This window comes from Vulpes vulpes, chromosome 9 (assembly GCF_048418805.1).
Source record: "Vulpes vulpes isolate BD-2025 chromosome 9, VulVul3, whole genome shotgun sequence".
In the NCBI taxonomy this organism is placed as follows: domain Eukaryota; kingdom Metazoa; phylum Chordata; class Mammalia; order Carnivora; family Canidae; genus Vulpes; species Vulpes vulpes.
The window spans coordinates 107,799,475-107,818,987 of NC_132788.1; the positions used below are offsets into that span (position 1 = coordinate 107,799,475).

At 42.8% G+C, this 19,513-nt stretch overlaps 1 pseudogene; it reads left to right on the forward strand.

Annotated features, from left to right (window-relative positions):
* Positions 1 to 546: 546 nt before the first annotated feature.
* LOC112935574 (uncharacterized) lies at positions 547 to 10,245 on the forward strand (annotated as a pseudogene).
* Positions 10,246 to 19,513: the final 9,268 nt, after the last annotated feature.

Consider the following 19,513-nt stretch of genomic DNA (forward strand, 5'->3'; position numbering starts at 1 on the left):
AGCCTTTGTGTATATATATATATATATATATATATATATATATATATATATATAATGAAAATGCAATTTTAGTCCAATTATATATATATATATTTTAAGTTTTACTTATTTGAGATAGAGCAAGCAGGAGCTGGGGGGATGGACAGGTAGAGAGGGAGAAGCAGCCCCCCCACCCCCGCGCTGAGCAGGGAGCCCAACATGGGGCTCAATTCCAGGACCCCAGGATCACAGCTGAGCCAAAGGCAGACACCCTCCTGACTGAGCCACCCAGGCACCCCTACATCACATATTATAAAATATCTAATGGTATCTGGTAAATGGCCTCTTTCCGTCAGTTCTAACAGTTTCTATTTTTGTCTTTAGCTCCCTCAAGAAAGCAAAGCTACCACCTCTGACCATCACACCTACTTCTTTCCTATTTTTTTTTTTCTTTAGATTTTATTTATTTAAGAGGGAGAGAGAACACGCAGGGGGAGGGCAGAGGAGAGGGAGAAGCAGATTCCCCGCTTCACTGCAGCCCAGGACCCAGGGACCAAGAGCGGAGCCCAGGACGGATGCGCGACGGGCCGAGCCGCCCAGGCGCCCGTCCCGGTGTTCCCTGGAGGAATCGGTGCCCCCTACGCAGAGCCAAGGAGACAGGAGGGCAGGACACAGAGTACACGCAACAGCAGCAGGCAAAGCCCTGGGCACCCATTACAACACGTTAAAACGACATAAATGAAATCTTAAGGCAGCAAATCGGAGTCAGAGCTGTTTTAAGTGCACGTAACACAAATTTTTTAAAAGTCACTACGTTTCGAGATCCAACCAGCACAATGTGCACCCCTGAAAATCCAGCCGGGAAACCAGCTTCCGGAGCAGGCGCTGAGACCCTCGAGTGGCGGCGCGGCCGACCCGCCTCCGGAGCCTCGGCCTCCCGGCCCGTGCCCACCGGCTCCCGGCAGGGGGCGCCCCGCGGGTACGCCGACCCCCGACTTCCGGCCGCAGGCCGGGGCGCCGCGCGGGGGGCGGGCTCGGCTCCAACCGCACTTCCGGCAGCGGAGGCCCTGCGGGGAAAAGGGCTGAAGGGGACAACGGCGTTTCCGCCCGGCTCGGCCACGTGACTCCGCGCCCCGCGCGTCACCCAGACGGGGGCGGTGCAGACGGGCACACGGCCCAATCAGAGACGCTGGGACAGGAGCCGCGTCGAATCAGGAACCGCGAGAGAGGGAGAGCCCGGACCACTGTCCAATCAGGGCAGGGGGCGGGCCACATCGCAGCCTGGGCACCTGCCCCGCGCAGCCCCAGGTGCCGGGTGCGGCCGCTCTCACCTGCCGGAGCCGCGGAGGCGCGGGGAGGGCCCCCGGGAGCCCGGAGCGGGCCCGCGAGATGGTGAGTGCGCGCGGCCCCGGCCGAGATGCGGGGGGCCTGGCTCGAACCGGCTGCAGGCGGCCGCGGGCCCGCGTGTGCCAGCCCTCGGGGTCCCGACCCGAGTGTCCGCCCCCGGCTGGGGGGGGTCCCCGGCGCCCTGTCACGTCCTCTCCTCCACGGCCGATGTCACAGACACGGAGACAGGGTGTGGCAGAGAAGGTACCCAGGAGAGGTGCGGTGATGCAATGGATGAGTTCTGGTGCCCGGGGACCGAGTTTCTCAAACGCAGAAAGCGAGGGTTACGGTCAGCACAGCCGGACTCCAGGACAAGGAGTGGGACCACGTCGAATCTGTAGATGAAGTCGAGGGCGGACGGACATGCACACGGTCCTGAGCTTTCCAATCCATGGACTTGCTGTGTTTCTCCATTTGGACTGAAAACAAAACCTCCAGTACTGGTGCTGATTTAAAAGGTGTCTTTTAAAATACTGTTCCAAAAATAAAAAATAAAAAAATAAAAAATAAATAAAATAAAATAATAAAATATAAAATGAAATAAATAAAATAAAATAATATACTGTTCCTGGTTAGAAGTAAATTCACGTTTGAGCATTATTCGTCGAGCCAGTGTCCTTGTTAAGTGCACGGATTTTAATTGACCATCTGTAAATTGAGTCTTTACATGCAGAAATCTTATCTACAAGTAATGATGTCTCAACCCTTTTCTCCTATTATTTTGCTTTTCATTTCTTTATGATTCACCAGGGCCTCCAGTTTAATGTACAATAGGGGACGCTATGTATCTTGCCTTCTTGACAAGGGAACTGTTTTACTCTTTCAAAATTCTTAACATTGCAGTAGGTGTTTCCATGCACCATCTTCCACAATTAGCCAACTAGCACGTCTTTCTGGTTCCAGTGTATTAAATGCTGCTATACATGAATAATGTTAATACTCATTGCTCTCGATGGAAGGACATGAATTTTGATTTTTCTATATTTTCTTTTTTTTTAAGATTTTATTCATGTGAGACACACAGAGAGGCAGAGGCAGAAGCAGGCTCCCAGTGGGGAGCCTGATGCAGGACTTTATCCCAGGACCCCAGGATCCTGGGGTGAACCACTGAGCCACCCAGGCATCCCTGATTTTTCTGTATTTTCTATTGATGGAGCAAAATGTATTAATTTATGGTCAGTCTTTAGACATTCTTGCATTCCTGAAATAAAATGAGCTTGGTTGTAATTTATTATGCACATTATTTCTCTATATGGTAGTAACACATTTATCTTTTTTTAAAAAGATTGATTATCCATCTATCTATATCTATTTATTGGGAGACTGTGGTAGTGCACAAGCCAGGGGGAGGAGGAGGAGAGGGACAAGCAGACTGCACTGAGTATGGAGCTCAACATGGCGCTTGATTTCACAATCCTGACATCATGATCTGAGCTGAAATCAAGAGCTGTATGCTTAATGGACTGAGCCCCTGGAAGTACTCAGAATTCCCCTCTGGCAGTCATCAGTCTGTTCTGTTTTTATGGATCTGTGGCTACTTTTACTGTTTTTATTTTATCTTGCCCTAGTTTGGCTTGCTTGCCTTCTCATTCCATATGCTTTCACTGTCTCTATTTTATTTACAGCACTTACCCTTCACCTAGATTATATCAGATTTCCTTATTTTCCTCCCACATGAGAATTTAAGACACAAGTGGTTCAGAATTCTCCTCTTTTTTAAAGCACTATACCCTGTAGCTGCATGTAGTGGGAATTATCACCTAAACCAATTTTTAGCAAATGAATGAATGAGAGTTACAGATGTATAGAGAAGTAAGGGCTGAGATAAGGGCTTTACCAGAAGAAGGAGCCCAAAGATGTGTGAAATAAGAATGTTTCATGTTTCTAGTCTTCACAAATCTGCACTGCACAGTCTACTACAGTAGCCTCTGACCATATTTTCGAAATACAGCTAGTCAAAACTGAGTTGGGCTGTATGTGTGAAATCCATACCAGATTTGTAGCACTATGACAAAAATACAGAATATCTCAATAATTGGGTACATGTTGAAATGGGCAAAATAAAAAATATTGAAATGAAAGGCATCTGAGTGGCTCAGTCGGTTAAGCATCTACCTTCAGCTCAGGTTAGGATCTCAGGGTCCTGGAATCAAGCCCTGCATTGGGCTCCTTGCTCAGCAGGGAGTCTGCTTCTCCCTCTCTCCTTCGGATTGTGCTCTCTTTCTCTTATTCTCCCTCAGATAAATAATAAAATCTTAAATATATATGTAATTAAAATGAATTCAATACATCTTTTTTATAAGGTGGTTACAAGAAAATTCAAATTTAGATACACTATATTCTCTTCCACTCTGATGGTACTGCTCTGGATCAGAGGTTGACAGACCACAGCCCACAGGCCAAATCCAGCCTGCCACTTATTTTGTAAATAAACTTTTACTGACACACAGCCACAGCCATTCCATTATATGTTGTCTGTAGCTACTTTTGTGGCACAAAGGCATAGCTGAGCAATTGCACAGAAACCACATGGCTGGAAAAGCCTAAATGATGTAACAGCCATAATCATATTGTAAGGTATATGTATGTCTAGAATTACAGCTACTAGGACTTAAGGCTTTGAAGACGAGCAGACTTACAACATTCGAATTGGGTAAAAGTGAGTGTTACTGTCCTTCTAACTTTTCTGTTATATACTGATTATGATATCTACTTGGGAGATTTATTATGAGAAACAAGCTAAAAAAAAGCTAAAAAAAAAAGAGAAGCTAATGTTTGGAAATCTCTGTGTCAAGTATCTCACACATCAGGGATGCTCAGTAGTACATAGTATTGTTAATACTAATTTGAGGCTGTTACGGGCATTCATGGCTTTAAAATATCACATGGCACGCAACAGTGGAAGAGTTCATCGAATTTGTGGATTAAAGTTTGTTGTGAGACAACGCTAGATACCACTGTACTGTAATTAGAAGACCCAAAGCAGCTTTACTTACTGACCTCAAAAGAAGAGTGTTTCCATCTGGACTTCTAGTTCTGCTGCTGTTTATTGTACAAATTGCTGCACCTGTACTGCAGCATGACAGCCTCTATTTGCACTTGTGCATGCAGAAGCCAATGGAATGATGCGCTTTCTCAAAGGACAGGCTTTCTGGGGATCCTGCAGGCCAATGGAGTCCCCGTTCCGGGGCTGGACAGTTAAGCTTGTCTGCAGGGCAAAGGGTGTGGACTGCTTATTGTGTGTAGAGAACCAAGAGGCTGGTATATAGGTCAGTGCCTCTGGATTTTCAGACAGTGGGAACAGATGTTCTGGAGGAAGGTGCTACCTGAGACCTTTATGAATTTTATGATCTCAGCAAATTTACAGGCAAACCCTTCTGGATTTCAATTTATTCACTTCTACAGTGAACTCGTAACTGCCTCTGCACAGAACCAGGGCACACTTTTCCTGGACAGACAAGGCTGTTCTGACATCTTGCAATGTCAGTCTGTGTGTTGAAGGAGAGCTGTCACCCATAACTGGTGGTTACCAGCACCCTGGCCCACGAATGCAGGCCCTGTGGTGAGGTCTGAACTCCTGCCTGAGCCCGTTTGCCGATACACTGCCTGTCTCCTAGAGAGGATGTAGGAAAGGAAGGATTGCTGTTTTATAGAAAGACAGGAGACAGATAAGTATTAATGCCTCTCCTGAAGAATATTCTTATTCTACCAGGTGGACCTGCCAGTTGACAGTGTGTCAGAGTTCAAGGAAATATGTCCATTCAGGGCCTGGGTTGAGGGTTGGGCATAACCAGGCCCCTTAAGAATCAAATTGTTGGTGGGCAGAGAAGCAGGAAATGCTCCCAGGCCCTCAACATGTTTTCATTCATTAAAACCTCATCTAGGTCCAATGCTGGCTTCATGTGCTAAGGCCTGTAGAGGACAGTGAAGAAAGAGAATAAATCTTTTTTAAAAAGATTTTATTTATTTATTTATGAGAGACACACACACAGAGAGAGAGAGAGAGGCAGAGACACAGGCAGAGGGAGAAGCAGGCTCCATGCAGGGAGCCTGATGTGGGACTTGATCCCAGGACTCCAGGATCACGCCCTGAGCAGAAGGCAGATGCTTAACCACCAAGCCACCCAGGCATCCCAGAAATCCTTTTCATCATAAGGAACTGATGTTTTTAAAGAGTAAATCATTGTTTCATTTGTATAGTATTTCTTTCATATCTCTGACTTATTGTGGACTTCTTTGGACCCTTCAGGTGGAGGGGAAGAGTGAAAATCGTCACAGACTGTGGCAGGATGAGCTCATTAGAGATGCTATTAAATCTACAAGGCCAGCTGGCATCCCTGAGGATGTAAGTGCTGAAAACAGGGAAGGAGATAGGATGACACAGCCCTAGAGTTGATGGGAGGCCACAGAACTACGTGTGAACTTGCTGTGACTCAAGTCCTGGTTCCCCAGTCAGCCTCCCCTCCCCCTTCCTCGCACACACTGGTGGAGAATAGTACCCTGTTGAACCAAAATCTGTGGGATGTTTCAGGACTCGGTGGTTTTTGAGGATGTGGTTGTGGACTTCACCCCAGAGGAGTGGGCTTTGCTGGATTGTGCTCAGAGGAGGCTCTACAGAGATGTGATGCTTGAGACCTGCAGGAACCTGACCTCAGTGGGTAAGGATGGCTTCATCCCTTCACTTACTCTCTAGAGTATAAGTACCTGCAAGCTATTGAGCTTGTTCCAAAACTTGAGCTGAACAATGGGAATTTATAGCTAAGGAAGACAGACATGGTTACATTACTAGAGGATATAGTCATAACTTTCTAATGTATGTATTTGAATATGCTACTTTCCCTTTTAAATGCTTTTCACCTCTGTAAGGGTTATAACTCTTTGCTTTAAGAGGAACAACCCTTGTTGGGGAGCATTACATTTGGAAATATTAATTAAAAATAAATTACTCTTCTTACTGAGGAAGTTGTATTTTGTCAGACACATTGGCATCTTTTTTTATTTTTCCCATCCTCACAAATGTCCTTGTTCACACTGAAAAACCTTCCATATTTTGTCTTTTAAAGTTAGTATTGAGCATGTGCAGTTTGTCCAATTCCTTTCCACATTGCTTTCCTGACAATAGGGTGTTTATGTTTACGTAAATCTCAATCTTCATGGAGTATTTCCAGTAAATTGCACACCATTTTGGCCTCTTGTCTTTATTGTTGTCAAAGTCCTGAAATAGCCAAAACTCTTCAAAGTTTGTTGTGGTCCTTTGCTCAAAAGTACATTCCTCCTTATAAAATTTGTTTATTTTTTTGGATCACTATTTGAAAAGAAGTGTGCTCCCAACTTATTTTTTTGCCTTTATCTCACCAGTTCTTTCCAAAGAAAGTAAGTTTTGTTGCTATTTTTCATATCATAACACTCAAAACCAGTAGGTCAAATCCTCTATAGTATATGTTTGGGGAAGAAATATGACATGACTGGAATACAGTAAGATTCAGAAGAAATATTCCTGGTTCTTCATTGTAGGTGAAAACTGGAAATGCCATGGTATTGAAGATCAGCACAAGAACCAGGGGACATGTATGAGGTGAGTGGCATCAACTTGAGAGAAGGCAGGTCTCAGGAGACAGTCTGAGTATGCCATGATATTAATGTGTGCATGTGTCTCTGTGTGTGTGTGTACACATATGTAGGTATACATCAGATGATAAGTATTCACAGAGAATTTCACCAGTTTTATAAAAGTGGTGCATGTGTTGATTATTTGAGATAGTTCAGTTGTAAACAGCCATCAGGAAACAAAATCCAAAAGGTAAAAAACACTGAAATGGTAAATGGGACAGAGCCCTCAATCAGAGCATTTAGCTTATATACCACTTTAGAACAATTCTGACAGGGCAGGAAATGTACACATTCATTGAATATGGTAAAAACGTAATCCTATTAATTGTTAAAAGCCATTGATGAATTGTTAGCTAATCACTGGTAACATGATGCTTATTTGTAATGGGTGTCATGCGGTAGAGATACTCTCAGAAAATAATGGAACTAATCAATGTGGAGAAACCAACCAGATTTCAAATTTTATATTGCATAAGAAACTTTCTACTGGAGTAAAGTCCTATGAATACATTAAGTTTGAAAACACCATCATGGATACTACATCCCTAAAGAGTCCCATAAGATCACTTCAACATGGACAGAAATCCCATCGATGTAAGGAATGTGGGAGAACTTTTATTTGTTACTCATCATTTAGGGCACACATAAGAGCTCACACTGAAGAGAAACCCTACACATGTAAGGAATGTGGAAAAGCCTTTATATACTTCTCCAAACTTAGGGTTCATATAAGAACCCACACTGGAGAAAAGCCTTATGAATGTGGAAAGTGTGGGAAAACCTTCAGATCTCCCTCAAACCTCTGGACACATAGGGAAACTCATACTGTTGAGAAACCCTATGCCTGTAGAGAATGTAATAAATCCTTCTCTTCTCCCTCGTCTCTTAGAAAACATGCGAAGGTTCACAGTGCAGACAAAGCCTACGAATGTAAGGAATGTGGGAAAGCCTTTCTTCATTCTTTTTACCTGATCATACATGCAAGAATGCACACTGGAGAGAAAGCCTATAAATGTGTGGAATGTGGGAAGGCCTACAGCTGGCCCTCTGACCTCAGGATTCACATGAGAACACACTCTGGATAAAAGCCTTATGAATGTAAACAATACGGGAAATCCTTCAGTTCCCCTTCATCGTTTAAGGGACATTTGCGAACTCACACAGGAGAAAAACCATATGCATGTAATGAATGTGGAAAAGCCTTCAGCAGTCTCTTGTACTTTAGAACACATGTGAGGATTCACACTGGAGAGAAACCCTATATATGTAAGCAATGTGGGAAAGCTTTCAGTTGGTCATCATCATTTCAAGGACATTTGAGAACTCACAGTAGAGAGAAACCCTATAAGTGTAAGCAATGTGGTAAAGCCTTCAGTAGACTCACATCCCTACAAAGACATGTGAGAATTCACAGTGGGGAGAAACTCTAAATGTAAGCAGTGTGGGAAAGACTTCTGTGGTACCTTATCCTTAAAAAAAAAAAAAAAAGACATGGAAACTCTGACAGGAGGGAAATCCTATGTCAGTAAATGTGGGAAAAACTTCATGTAAATTACAGCACTTATTGTGCACAAAATTTGCATACTATTAGAAAATTTTTATAAGCATCTTACATTGTTGTCGTTATTAGTGCCTTAAAGTAGACTCCTATCACATTATTTCTAGTTCTTTCTGAGAAAAACATTTAGGAGATAAATACTCCTTTAAGCATTATTTTGCTAAGGCAGCCCTGACAAATTCCAACAAAGTTGGTAACTTAAAGGAACAGAAATTTATTCTCCTCCAGATCTGGAGGCTAGAAGTTGGAAATCAGGGTGTCATTAACATTGGTTCCTTCTGGGACCCTGGGTGGCTAAGTTGTTTTAGCATCCAACTCTTGATTTCAGCTCAGGTCATGATCTCAGATTGGTGAGACTGAGCCTCATGTGGGCTCCCTCTCCCTTTGCCCCCATCCCCACTCATGTTCTCTCTCTGTGTCTCTATTTAAACACACACACACACACACACACTGGTTCCTTCTGACGGTTCTGAGGAGGAACATGACCCACGCCACTTTACAAGCTTCTAGTGGCCACCAGCAACTCTTAGTGTTCTTGACACTTATCGTTTCAATTTCTGCCCCTGTCTTAACGTCACCATTTCTACCTGCTCTATCCCCTTTTCTTGTAAGGACACGTGTCTTAGGATTTAGTGCCTATGACCTAATCCAGGATGATCTCATCTTGAGATATTACATCTGCAAGGACTCTTCTAATAAAGATTCAAAGTGGACATATCTTTTGGATGGCCACCATTTTACCACTATATACCCTGTCTGCCAAATTACATATCTTTTGATACACAGTATTTTAATTATGAATTGATTACATAGAAATTATTTACCCTATAAAGTCTTTTGGACAGTAGATCTTTTGAAGTGTATTTTTAAAATGTAGCTATTGGGATTTTAGATCGTGTTATTTATTTCTAGTTTTCATTACATTTCAAGCATGTGGTTATTATGATACAGATACTTTGGTGTCATTGTAATTTTGTTTCTTGCACATACTGGGATTTATATACTGGACATCTTTCCTCTCTTTCCTCCTTTCTAAGGAAAACAATATTTTTGAGGTTCTCAGTCTTTAGTATTTACAAAAATATATGTTTGGCATTTCTTCTAGTTAGTGGACACAATATTTTATTTTCTGGCAGAGATTCCTCAGTGTAAAGCTGTTGAAATGAAGACACCCTCATCTGACTGACTTTCCTTTTTTGCCCATTTTTGCTCACCTGAGCTCTCAGCCCAGATGGAATTGGATACAGAGCTTTGAGTTAAAAAGAGAGATCTTATTACTTGAATATGATAAAAGCTAGAATAGCTATTTCAGGATAGATTATGACATGTCAATGTGGGTAAGCCTGGGAACTACATTTCCCAGAATCTTTTCCCAGTATTGTCCCAACAATAATTAGAATTCTAATTTCTAAAAAATTAGAATTTTTAGAATTCTAATTTCTAAAAAATTAGAAATGGCAATGAGATAAGGAGGCAGAAATGAACATTAAGTCATAATTAGTTTTAGAAGTTATCATACATTGAAATGTGTGGATTAGATCTTGGTGGGCACCAATTTCCAGCAGATTTTCCTGCCTTCTGGACCTGTTGATCAAGAGTGTCTGAAAACCATAGGACACTTGGGTGGCTCAGTGGGTTAGCGCCTGCCTTCAGCCCAGGGCATGATCCTGGATTCCCGGGATCGAGTCCCACATTGGGCTCCTGCATGGAGCTTGCTTCTTTTTTTTTTTTTTTTTTTTAATTTTTTTATTTATTTATGATAGTCACAGAGAGAGAGAGAGAGAGAGAGAGAGAGGCAGAGACATAGGCAGAGGGAGAAGCAGGCTCCATGCACCGGGAGCCCGATGTGGGACTCGATCCTGGGTCTCCAGGATCGCGCCCTGGGCCAAAGGCAGGCGCCAAACCGCTGCACCACCCAGGGATCCCCTGGAGCTTGCTTCTCTCTCTGCCTGTGTTTCTACCTCTCTCTCTCTCTAGAGTTGGTCCCTAGTATGAAAAGGGGACAGGATCATTTACATAGTTTTACCCCAGCATATGTCCTTTCCTACAAGCACAATGATATCTATGCAAGTTTTTGGTAATCTGGTAAATCCAAGGAGAAGAATTGTAGCTGGTGAGAAGATCTTTCCTAAGAAAAATGAAATGCTATCATCCCTAGTAACAATATTTGCTTCTTTCCTATTCTATATATTGATCATTGTGTTTTCTGATTATCACATCATGGACTAATGTACTGATGAATATTTGGAGTAAAAGTAGAAATACTTGGTTTTCCATTGATTTGGTTCTTCCTTTCAATGGGAAGCCTCTCAGGCCCTGGTTTAAGTACTTAAGCTATAGTGACTTTTAAGTCACTATATCTGAAAGTAGCCAGAGGACTTTTAAGACCTGAAAATGACTTTTAAGAAGAAACCAAATGGTGGCATCTGCTTAAGATTCATCCAAGGGGGCAGCCCCAGTGGCGTAGTGGTTTAGCGCCGCCTTTGGCCTGGGGTGTGATCCTGGAGACCCAAGATCGAGTCCCACATCGGGCTCCCTGCATGGGGCCTGCTTCCCCCTCTGCCTGTGTCTCTGCCTCTGTGTGTGTGTGTGTGTGTGTGTGTGTGTGTGTGTCATGAAAAAATAAAATCTTAAAAAAAAAAAAAGATTCATCCAAGGGTAGAGCACAATCTGTTCCCCAACTGGGACTTTAATCTAGCTAATAGGTAAGAATAAAGTTGTTTCTTTCTTTGACAAAGTCCTGGATGGGCTCTGATTCCTTTTTCTTTTTCTATTTTTATTTTTTTAATTTTTTAATTTATTTATGATAGTCACAGAGAGAGAGAGAGAGGCAGAGACACAGGCAGAGGGAGAAGCAAGCTCCATGCACCGGGAGCCCAATGTGGGATTCGATCCCGGGTCTCCAGGATCGTGCCCCGGGCCAAAGGCAGGCACCAAACCACTGCGCCACCCAGGGATCCCCAGGGGCTCTGATTCCTAATGCACTTCCTTCAATGCAAAGAGATTCAATAACAATGTTCTGGCCTTCATGTCTGCCATTGAGATCAATAGGAAGACTCTTTAGTTACACAATACAATTTTAGGGTATCATGACTACACTGTCTACCAGAATGATCAGAGCAACTTGGAGAGCACCCTGATGTGGCTTACACAAAATGGGGCAAGACTGTCCCTAATTTTACCTATCAGAAACAGAACAGGTTCAAGAGCTACAGGAACCCATCAGCCATTTCGCACAGATTTGAGGTCGGTGGAGGAAGACACTATTGGGATTGTACAAATTCCCAGAGGTGCACTTGAGGGTAGGTTGGAGAGAGGAAGAATAAAATGTTTCCTCAGGACTATGCTCTCACAGCTCAACAGTGTATGGGGGGAACTAGACCTATGCACTTTCCCCAGGGAACAACTAGAAAATAATGTATTCTTGATGTGGGGAGCCCTTTATGTAAGCTAGATAGGAGATGTTAGGAGATAAAGCAGAAAGACCAAGCACTACTGATTTTTAAGTAAATCCCGACTTCCAGGAAAACTGCTTCTAATTTTCGAGGTAACTCTTTAAAAAAAAAAAAGATTTTTATTTATTCATGAGAGACAGAGAGAGAGGCAGAGACACAGGCAGAGGGACAAGCAGGCTCCATGCAGGGAGCCCAATGTGGGACTCAATCCTGGAACTCCGGGATCACACCCTGAGCCAAAGGCAGACACTCAACCGCTGAGCCACCCAGGTGTCCCTCAAGGTAACACTTAAGAACTTTGTCCCCATAGTTCTTTCTTTCTGCTAACTGCCTTCCTGAACTTCTAGAAATTTTTCCTGGAGTTCCTATGGGTGACTGATGATGTTGCTACTTACAATGTTCCCCACTACATTATTAACACTAGTTGAAAAATGGACCCTGCTTTTTCCCCCCCTTTTCATCCAGATCACCTGTGATTTTTCTTGTCTTCTGATTACCAAAGGTCAGTTTTCTTCTCTGTATTTGTTGGCTTTTAGGAATACTTCTTTGGCCCTGGACACGGTGGTATTATTGCTGCATTTGGCTGTACCTGGCTGGGCTGTTTGCCTCAGATGATATGAAAGATGAGCAGGTCCTCTGGGATTTGAGGGAGGAAGTGGTTAGGAGCAATATCCATGTAGCTTCATAGAGGATGCCTGAATCAGAGTGATTTCAATCATTGTTAAAATGAACTTCACTCTCCAGAGTCATAGATTCACCAACCAAGGTGACCCTTATTTATGGGGACATTAATATACAATTAGGCTCCATACAGCTGCACTGAACAATGTAACATAATATGAGAGGTATAGATTATGACTGCCTTGTGGGATTTCCCTATCAGCAAGAAAGAGTTCATGCCACTTTTGAAGGGACTCAGCTGATCCTTCTAAATACCCAGACTTTTCTTCTGGGGAGGAGTTCTGGCCTTTCTGTTCCCAGTGCTTTTTTTTTTTTTCTGGTTTTGACTATGAAACTTTAGAACAATGCTCACTGGCTACTTCCTTGAAGGTTGTGCCTTTGCACCCTTTACACAGGACCATTGTGGATGCCAGTTACACTGACTACAATGTCCTTCATAAGATGCTCCACATTGATACAGAAGTAGAATATGTGGAGAATGCTGAAAGTCTACAGTTTGTTCCCTAGTAGGTAATGATTCCCATTATTTTCTGTAGCCCCAAGTCTATAATTTCCTGGGTACCTGATCCTCCCTGTGAAGTCCTGGAAAGTTCAAAGAGCTCATGTAAAATAAGTTGATGTCCTCTCTCCAGCGGTAAAGTTGTATCCGTACATGTTTCACGATGTAAAAAGTTTCCAAGAACATGAGTAGCTTGAACTTAATTTCATTCATGTTGGAATTTTCATCAAATAGAAGATAGCACTGGTTAGAGCAATTCTTGTGATGGATGAGTCGATGCCCAGTGTAGCCAAAACTTCTTTTCCCAATGTCATTAATTTCCCAATCCTACCGACAATGTCTTTAAATGACTCTACGAGAGTCAAGTCCTTTGAACTCTTCTGTGAAAGACACTCTGTGTACCAATTTCCATAATTTATCTCAGTCACAGATTTGCCTGGATTTCAAATACAGATTTTTATGAAACCACACTACATTCATAGATTACTAATGGTCCCCAAGCATTAGAGTACATGGCCATTTCAATTAACACATAGATATAAATTTAATGTCTCTATTTTCATGTGTTGATATGTACAATTTTAGTTTCCCATGCATTTATTATGTTTTGTCATTTAACTTACACAAAGATTGTAATGGGCATTGTAGATATTATGGATATTAGATATTTTTACACTTGAATATGCTGGAAGTGAGTGATCAATTGGTGTATCAAATAAAACTTTCCAAAGCTATGCCACAACCTTAAATATTTTGCTTTTCTGGGTTCATTTTCCACTACAGATTATGCATCTCTTTTTAGCTCCACTTCCTCTAAGGAAGAACTAGTTGAATAACAACACTGGTGACTGGCTCCTTAGAAGAAAAACATATATGGAACAGTATGATATTCTGAACTATAAGAACTTTCCTGTTGGACTGACTGGTTTACTGAAAATAGGACAGTTTGTATTCCAGGCTCCTCACAGGCAAGGTTTGTATTCCAGGGGAAGAGGACAGAGTGAGCTGTTGGGTTTACTGAGGTTGGATACAGTTTTAACATTTAAATGATATTTTATAGGTACTGGAACAGAGTTCTGCAATAAGTATAATTTTTCCCCTTTTGATACATTCCAAGGTCCATAATTTTAAATGGCATAATGGCTCATACTCTCTCCTCTGTACTTACCACCAGTTTTGCCTCTGTGGGCTTCATCCTTGACATTCTCTTCTATGTTTTCTTACTTTCCACTAAGTTTCTCTTCAGGTGTATGTAAATTGCAGGCTTCATCCTTGGAGTTCTTAATTTTGCTGATATATTCATAGTCACGTTTTCCATTTGTTCCTTTTAACTTTTTATTTTCTTTTTTAAAGACTTTAAAAATTTACTCATGAGAGAGAGGCAGAGACATAGGCAGAAGGAGAAGCAAGCTCCCTGTGGGGAGCCTGATGTGGGTCTCGATCCCAGGACCCTGAGATCATGCCCTGAGCTGAAGGCAGACACTCAACCACTGAGCCACCCAACTGTCCCTGTTCCTTTTAACTTTTTAGAGAAGCGCAACAGGCATATAGAAAAGTGAACATATTCTAAAACGGCTCACTGGGTTTTTATAAATTTAATGCACCCATGTAATCAGCACCAAATCAAGAAACAGAAAACTGCCAGCACCTGGAGAACCATTTGTGCTCCCTTCCAGTCACTATCCTCAAAAGATGAGAGCATGAATGGGTTTCACCTAGTTTGTATTTTCTTTAATTAGAATTACATGACATATTTTTGTGTATCTGGGTTTCCAAGCAACATTGTAAGTCAGTCTCCAGCTGTTTGTTTTGTCTTGTTTTGATTTTTATTCTGTTATTACCTGACAATATCCATTCTATTGTTGATGGATATGAGTAGTTCCCAATGTAGGGCTATTATAAATAGCGATGCGTTGGTCATTCTAGCAAGTACCTTCTTGGTAAAAGTATATATGCATTTCTATTCGGAATATATATATATATATATATATATATATATATATATATACACACACACACACACACACACACACACACACACACACACGGGACATGGGGAACTCATACTCTCAGTATTAGCAAATATTGGAAACACTTTTCCAAAGGGGTTATATCAACTTACACTCCACAGTGTGGGAGAATTCCAGTCACTCTACATCTTCACTGGGATTCTCCTGCCAGTATTTTGTATATATTCATTTTAACAACTCTGGTGAGGACGTACTGCTATCTCATTGTGCTTTTAATTTGTATTTTCCTGATGACTAACCAAATCGAACATTTCTATTCTAGTTATACATCTATATTATAATTATCATTAATTATAGCTAAGTTAAATCTATACTAGCTATTTGTTATTTATTTATTTAATAATAAATTTATTTTTTATTGGTGTTCAATTTGCCAACATACAGAATAGCACCCGGTGCTCATCCCATCAAGTGCCCACCTCAGTGCCCGCCACCCAGTCACCCCCACCCCCCGCTCTCCTCCCCTTCCACCACCCCCAGTTCATTTCCCAGAGTTAGGAGTCTTCCATGTTCTGTCTCCCTCTCTATACTAGCTATTTGAATATCTTCCTTTGTGAAGGATTCATTTTCTTTTGCATTGCCTGCACTTTTCTTATTAACTTGCAGGGGCATGTAATATATTTTGGGTACAAGTCCTTTGCCATATATACAGATTGAAAGTTCTTCTTTCTATTCTCTGGGCTGCTCTTTTACTCTATGAATGTTGACTTTTTTTGGGCAGGGGGCACATCTTACTTACAGTGCACTCTATTCTCCATGATTATTATTTTTGTGTTCTGTTTAAGAAATTTTTGCCTATTCCAAATTCATGAATATGATCTCTTGTGATTTCTTCTTAAATTGTTTAAGTTTTCACATTATGTTTAGTTTGTTTGGAAAAAAAGTTATATGTAAGGCATGATATGGCAACTTATATATATTTCACTTCCATGTAAATTTCCTAACTAAGGGAAAGAGGTAACACATGACCTAGCAGACTCACATTTATGGCTAGGAATGTTCTCAGAAAAAGGGAATGAAGCCACCAAGTTGGCTTGGCTCAGGTCCACATACAGAGAGAGATGCAAAAGTGAGAAAATTGCTGTGATAACAGAGCCAGATGGTACAATATGATAGCCTGTTGTCCGAAAAAAGCATTAGGCACACTAGCAGCCATTTGGCAGAACTCAGGGTCATAGGCAGAGGCTTTTGTAGGGGCACACAAGCCCCTTACGTGTGCAAGGGTGAGGTGCCTCAGCAGCAGCCTTGGCATAAGCAGCATCCTAAAGCCTCCAAAAACACATGCTGTCGAGATGCTTGAGCTGGTTTAATCCTCTAGTGAAATCTGACTGATGCTCTCTGCTTCCATCTAGTAATGACTACTAATAATGCATATCCTCAAATCCCAGAAAATGAAACTAAAGAAACACTGTTTTACAAGATAAGAAAAGACAATGAATTGTGATTTTCAGAGTCCAACCAAACGTAATAACCTTGTCTTTTTATGACTTGGTTTTGATTTTCTTTCAAACTGGATAGAGACCAGTTTTGCTGATGGTGAACTAAAAAGGGCACTTTTGCTAAAAGGGAAAAAAACGATATTGTATTGTTTCATGTGTCAACCCTGCTATTTGCTATAAAGTTCCCTATGACCTCCAGGATAAAAAGAGATGGTAGGAACTGGAAAAACTAGTTGGCCAAAAGTACACTCCAACTGGTTCTAGTGTGGTGATGGAATGGAGCAGATATGTCAATACCCAGTCCTGGTCAAATGGCAGGTTTGTTAGGAAAATAAATGTTGTTTTAATCTGTAGGTTTTGAAGTAATACTATGCAGCAGCAGATAACAAATACTCTAGCATAAGATGACAGGCCCTTTCCTCCATTCCAGAGGAGACTTATTGTATGAAGCATGAATTTGGTTGTTAAATTGAGATACTTTTATATATTTTTAATTGTGGTAAAATACAAAATATAAAATTTACTATCTTAACCATTTTAAAGGGTGCAGTTCAGGGTCACCAAGTATATTCACATTGTTGTGCAGCTATCAGCACCATCCACCTCCAGAACTGTTTTCATGTTGCAAAACTGAGACTCAACCTATTTAACAAGAACTCCCCACTCCCCCCATCACGACCTGACCTCTGGCAACCACCATGTATCAGTCTTTTGGTAACTGTTTTATTTCATTTAGACTGTCTTATTTCATTTAGCATAATGTTTTCAAGGCTTATTCATTTTGTAGTATGTGTTAGAATTTCCTTCCTTAAGGCTGAATAATATCCCATTGTATATATACACCACATTTCATTTATCCACCCACCCATCGATGGACATCTGGGTTGCTTCCACCCTTTAGCTATTATGAATAATGCTTCCACGAGCATGGATATACTAATATCTAGTCCCTGCTTTCAATTTTTGGGGGTATATACTCAGAAGTACAACTGCTGGATCACACAGTAATTCAATTTTTAATATTTTGAAGACAGCCATACTATTTTCTTTTTTTTTCGGCCATACTATTTTCATTAGCAATTCCACATTACATTCCTACACCCAGTACACAAGACTTCCCATTTCTCCACATCTTCACTTGTTATTTTCTGGTTTTTTTTTTTTTTTAAAGTAGCCATCCTAATGGGTGTTAGGTGGTTGAGACTGTTGTACTTTTAGTTACCTGAAACTTTTCTCCATCAAAAAAATGAAGAGACAACCAACAGAATGAGAGAAAATAATTGCAAAGTCACGTATCTGATAAGGAACCCACACACAACTCAATAGCAAAACAAACAACCTAATTCAAAAACGGAGAGAAGAATTGAACAGACCTGGTTTCCAATGAAGAAATGGTCAACATTACCTTACTACACACAGCATGCGAAACATAGAGACAAAGAACTGCTCTCATCACAGTAAATGCAGGAGACTCACAGACACTCCTGTGTGAACACAACTCCGCCACACAATGCCAGCCAAGTCCCATGTGGCCCCCAGACAGACACAATCACCTAGACTTTGAAACCTGGAATAAAGCTTCACACACTCTGATAAGACACGGACTGACCTCCAAGAGACACCAACGCAGCCCAGGCCCTCTGCACTCTTCTTCCACTTTCTTTTTCCCTTTAGAACCAGGCAGCCCGGGTGGCTCAGCGGTTTAGCACCGCCTTCGGCCCAGGGCCTGATCCCAGAGACCCAGGATCCGGTTCCATGTCGGGCTCCCTGCATGGAGCCCGCTTCTCCCTCTCCCTCTGCCTGTGTCTCTGCCTCTCTGTGTCTTTCATGAATAAATAATAAATAAAATCTTTAAAATAAAAAAAAAAGAACCTATCACCGTCCTATACACTTTGTACTTTGATGAGGTGTCCTTAAGAATTTCAGCTGCTGGGGGTGGCTCAGCGGTTTAGCACCTGCCTTTGGCCCAGGGCATGATCCTGGATTCCTGGGATCGAGTCCCACATCGGGCTCCCGGCATGGAGCCTGCTTCTGTCTTCTGTCTCTCTGTGTCTATCCTGAATAAATAAATAAAATCTTAAAAAAAAAAAAAAAAAGAATTTCAGCTGCAGGTAGGAAGAGATACTCCCTCTGTCCTGATCACTGGTCAACCAACAGCACCCAGTCCCCAGCCTAAATGCTTACTGAAAGGCCAGGTTCACACGACACACACACCTATACCGACATATTCAGGGGCTCACATCCCTCTGATCTGCGCAGAGTGAAGGGTTAGGTTCCCCATGCCAAACAGTACAGGGTTCCCGTGGGCTCCCAAGTGAATTCCCGACGGATACTTCGGCTGACCTGCTGGAAAATGGGCGATCACACCGCAGAACCCGCACTGTGCACAAAGCCCCTGCGCCCAGCGCAGCCCCCGTCTCCATGACCCGCGGCGGGCGATGGTGTCGTCAGCGCCCGGTACCCAAGAGCCCGCCGCCTGGACAGTCAAGAGCCGCCAGCCGCCAGGGCCTCGCTGTGCTGTAGGTTTCTGCGGGGAGACGGGTTCTCAGTCCCTGACCCCTGGATGGGGGGGGGGGTCCTACTTCGATCCGCCCCCTCCCCGCACCCCTGCTCCGCCCCGGCGCTCCCCGCGGTGCTCCCCTCGGGGTTCGCATCCCCGGGTGGGCTCCCACCGCCGGCCCTGCGGCCTCGCAGGCCCGCGCACTCACCGCATCCCCTGGGGGGAAAGCCAGGACATCCCGTTTCCAGGCTACCGGCGACGACTTCTGCGACCGAGGAGCCACCCGGAAGCTGGCAGATAGGCGCGGGGGCGGGACTTCCGGGACGGCTCCTCAGCATCCCGGGCCCACCCAGACGACGACTGCGACTGCGCGTTC